Source organism: Gobio gobio (genome assembly GCF_949357685.1).
Source record: "Gobio gobio genome assembly, chromosome: 24".
Taxonomy (NCBI): Eukaryota; Metazoa; Chordata; class Actinopteri; order Cypriniformes; family Gobionidae; genus Gobio; species Gobio gobio.
Genome location: NC_137120.1, coordinates 26,054,026 through 26,059,048, shown reverse-complemented (window position 1 = coordinate 26,059,048; position 5,023 = coordinate 26,054,026). Strand labels below are relative to the sequence as shown.

At 35.1% G+C, this 5,023-nt stretch overlaps 1 long non-coding RNA gene across 1 annotated transcript; it reads right to left on the bottom strand.

Moving 5' to 3' along the window:
- Positions 1-301: 301 nt before the first annotated feature.
- Positions 302-1,445, bottom strand: LOC307120696. The gene is made up of 3 exons (XR_013815845.1): positions 1,354-1,445; positions 575-652; positions 302-424 (listed from the first exon to the last, which is right to left on the bottom strand). It is a non-coding gene; the product is annotated as an uncharacterized lncRNA (long non-coding RNA).
- Positions 1,446-5,023: the final 3,578 nt, after the last annotated feature.

The following is a 5,023-nucleotide window of genomic DNA, read 5'->3' as shown; positions in this document are numbered from 1 at the left end:
ACATGTCTGCTTTTATCTAAGACAAACAGACGGTGCCATTTTTAAGAATTGAAGGCCAAAAGTGTTCCAGCCTTTAGGCTAAAAGGCAATCATTTTAATAATAATTGTATCAAAAAGGGAAACAAATATTTACCATTTTAGATATATCCAAGATACAGGAGTTATAAAAAGATTTAGACATGAATAATGGTGTGTATTTTATCAGAGTATAGAAAGAATGATCACAGCTGTCCTTTGAGAGATCAACATCAAATTCTGTACTACATATTAAAGCAAGACAATACATCAATACAAGACATACCAATGGACTTGCGCACTTTTCTGTCGTCTTTGGGCACAAGATGGCCATGTTCCTTCCTCACCCTAAACAAAGGACTTATTCGATTAGCTTGCTTCGATATAAGGGTCTGGTCTTTCTTCTCTGCTGTAAAACAAGAAAGTCTCACTTACTTTATGTGCAATTACTATTGTTTTTGAAACATATACATTAAGACAGTTACAATAAAATGAATTTACATACAATTCAGGGGAGCATTTCATGAGTAAATACTGATATACTAAAAACATTATTTACCTGATTACGGCAAGATTCACTACAACTAACTAGTAGCTCTTGTGAGGGTTGGCTCATAAAAGTAATCTGCAAGTAATCCTGCAAAACAGAAAGAAAGGAAATTTCATTACATTGCATGCAAGTTGTGATTTCATACATAACTGTTTCTTTCTTTAAAAAGTGTTGCATAATTAAATGTTAAATACATTTATGAAACAAGTTCACTGATAGGTGTGCATTTCCATTATTAAAAGTATATTTTTAGTAGCACATATGAATTTGTTTAAAAATGTTGATTATTTACTTGATCTTTTGATCACGTAAATTATTTACATGCAAACAGGACGTTATCAGCAGTGCAACTGATGACAAAATAATTGAATATCTGATGTTATGTGAGCATTTCCGCTCTTGCAAACAGAGGTAGGTCATGAGGTGTGAAGAGACCTCCCCAATGGCCCAATTTGTAATCATTTTAAAGAATACATTGGACCTAATATAAACTTTTCTTTCTGGGACTGCTTTCCAAGAAGGGGCGCAACTGATTTACAAAAATCATGATAAATATGTACAGGAATTGAGGCTGTAGCCAATGGCAGGAGTCGGAGTAAAAGCTGCAGGATTATGTATGAGTATTTGTACAAATATGTACGAGTATCATATGAATGACAGCTTGTTAAATCTTGTGAATTATTAAGACTTTGAGAACATGTTCTCACTGATTGAGCCATGGGGTTTGTAAGAATATGTTTAAGAAACAACAAATGCTTGATAAAGAGTTCAAACCAACACATACTTACCATTGCAAATATTTGCTGTTGCTGCTTTCGGTCTTCTCCATTACTTTTCCATGAACAAGAATGGGCTGACTGAGTCCGAAAGGCCCTTTTGGTCGTTTCAGGTAAAAAAAAAAAGAGAGAAAAAGTCATAATATATAACAGATACATTGTATACAGGACAAAGTACTATTTACATCACAATATTTGGATTTTACATTAAAAGGCATTAAAAAGCATGGTAAGTGTTGTGGATACTGTCTATTTACAACAATCATCACATTACAACTAAGGTTGTTTTTATTGTGCTTCTACTACAAATGCCACGTTGAAACTACACTAGTTGTTATTATTAAATATGAATAACTGTTTAAAAGGTCTATAGCACGTCACGTGACAGTGTTTAATCGCCCTATTAGCAAGGTGTGTTGATTTAGAAAGCAAAGAAAAGCGAAGCCTGAGTGGAAATGAAAGATATAATGCAGTGACTGAACATAATCTGATCAATAACGACAGAAAATACTTTATATCAAATATTCATGGCTACTCACCAACATGTGGCCCACGTGCACTGATGCCAAACATCGCGATGTATTCTGAATGAGACTTCATCAGCGAGATTTCATACCGATAGAATACCGGCAAAGGTTTCCCATTGAAAGCAATGGAGTTCCCAGTTCGTCTATAGACTGACGCCGAGGGGTATGGCCGTACCTGTGGCGTCTTCAATATGACGCCGGGGTGCGGAGGGAAACGCAGATCGCTTTTGGGTCTTTTCTTCACACAAATCAATCGTTTGGCCTCGGAACAGTTGGAATACTTGACATTTTTCAATAAAGTGTGCATGTTGTCTGTTATATTCTGTGTTTTATATCATATAACGCAAATGGGTAGGTTAAGGGGCGGGGTTGGGCTACTTTCAAACGTGTCTGAATAGCGTAAATACAAATCAATAAATGTAAATAAAATAATGCTGGCTGATTAAATTGAGAATCATACTCCAACATGTCATAATGGAAAAATTATAACCCAATAAATAGTTACATCATGATAACATTCACATGCCCAACACGTCTGTGTATGACGCCAAAGGTGTCTCACTAGGCTTGTTTGAGATGCGCCTCGCCTCGCCTGAAGTTCAGCCGAGACTAGGCGGCTGCAGTGAGGGGAGGAGTGAAAAAAGTGCAGGCAAGCCGGACAGTTCTCTCTTCTCGTAGTGGATCAGACACCTGCGAGATCAAAGGCGGATATCGCGGGATTCACACTCGTGCGCTTTGTTGCTGATAAACTGGATGTAATTTAAGTTATGTTACTTTTATGAAAATAAATATTATGAACAAGACACCCAAAGTTTTTGTTATTTATTTCCATTCGAAAGACGTGTTTATCAATCATTTTTACTTTAATTAGGCCTACATACATGCTTATATATATATATATATATATATATATATATATATATATATATATATATATATATATATATATATATATATATATATATATATATATATATATATATATATTTTATAAATATGACTGGAATCACTGCAGTACCCTTAACGTCGAAAAATGCCTTTCAAGGGGTACCCTGTACGTAAAAAAGTGACGACGAGGGGTCCTGACCAAGCGTCAATATGTGACGAGTGGGAGTGAGACTGTGTTGTTATTGGTTATAAAAAAGCTCAGGCAATAGTGAGGAGGGTTATCAGGACAGCAAAAAGAAATTATTGGAGAGAGTACTGCAATAATATTGGGGGAAACATTCAAATCAACGAGATTTGGAATATGATTAAAAAGATGGGAGGAAAACAAAGAAATAATAGTATTAGAGCGATAATTAATAATGAGGAAGTAATTGCGTCTGACAGCAGGAAGGCAGAGATACTAGCACAAACATTTGTGGAAGTGCATAGTAATAAAAATATTTCAAATGACATGATGAAGATAAGGGAACAGAGTGTGAGGAAGAATCCTCATATATTGGAAGTTAAGGAGTCAACTGGAGATTCATTGGACTATGATTTAACTTTGTATGAGTTAAAGAGAGCAATTGCTGGGACAAAACAAACTTCTCCAGGTAGGGATGAGATATGCTATGAAATGATTAAGCATTTATCAGATCCTTCATTAAATGTCATTTTAAATCTTTATAATAAGGTATGGATTTCAGGAAAGCTTCCAATGGAATGGAAACATGGAGTTATTATCCCAGTAGCAAAACCAGGAAAAGATCTTACGCAACCCATTAATTATAGGCCTATATATAACCTCAAATATTTGTAAGATTATGGAGCGTATGGTAATGAGCAGGCTGGTTTATGTTCTCGAGAGGAGGGATATATTATCCCCTTTCCAAAGTGGCTTCAGAAAAGGGAGAAACAGTATGGATTCTGTGCTGTGTTTGGAAGCTGACATAAGAAAGGCTCAGATTTTATAAAGAAGTTTTGGTAGGTGTCTTTCTGGATGTTGAAAAGGCATATGATATGTTGTGGAGGGAGGGACTTTTAATTAAGCTGGATATGATGGGAATAAAAGGAAAAATGTATAATTGGGTTATGAACTTTCTGTTAAATAGAACTATTCAAGTAAGAGTGGGATGTGAGTATTCTCAGATTTATTCAATCGACAATGGAACTCCTCAAGGAAGTGTCAGCAGTCCTATTTTGTTTAATTTAATGATCAATGACATCTTTTCTCAGATAGAACCTGGGATAGGGAAATCCTTATATGCTGATGATGCTGCAATATGTAAAAGAGGTAGGAATGTTAAGTTTGTACAGGAAAAGGTTAAAAATGCTGTCAACTTGATAGAAAGCTGGGCTAATAAATGGGGCTTTAGGATATCTATGGCAAAAACACAAGTAATTTGTTTTTCAAAAAAGAAGAAGAATCCTACTATAAATATTAAAATGTATGGAGAAACATTGGAGCAGACATTAGTTGTTAGGTCTTTAGCAGTATGGATGGACTCAAAATTAAATTTCAGAGTACATATACAGAAAATAATAGATAAATGTAAAAAAGTGATAAATATAATGAGATGTCTAGCTGGAGCTGAATGGGGAGCATATCGGCAATCGCTCAAAAATATTTATGTGGCACTAATTGAAGCAACTATAGATTATGGTAGCATGGTGTATAGTTCTGCCTCAAAAACCCAACTTGCTAAGATTGAGACAATTCAAAATCAAGCGTTAAGGATATGTTGTGGAGCAAGGAGATCATCACCAGTTTCATCACTTAATGTTGAGACGGGAGTAATGCCACTAGGAATGAGAAGGATTAAGTTAAGAATGAGATACTGGGCAAACAACTGGTCAATCGGAAAATCATCCAGTTAAGCATGTTTTAAGTGACTGTTGGGAATATAACTATAAAAAATTAACAAGTTTTGGGTGGTTTATTAATGAGGAGGCAAGAGAAATGATTAAGGATGTTAATATTACCAGCTGTGTGGTTCTGCCAGCAATTCCTCCTTGGTTTTTTCCAATGCCTTATATTGATATCCAGTTACACAAAGACAAACATAATAAGGAGAATATCCTGGATAGCGTAAAAATACAAGATTATATAGATCATATATATTTTGGTGCCATCCAGATATATACAGATGGCTCAAAAGATCCGGATTCTGGTATAACACCTGCAGCTGTATTTATACCTCAATTTAAAGTTAACATTTTGAAAAGAA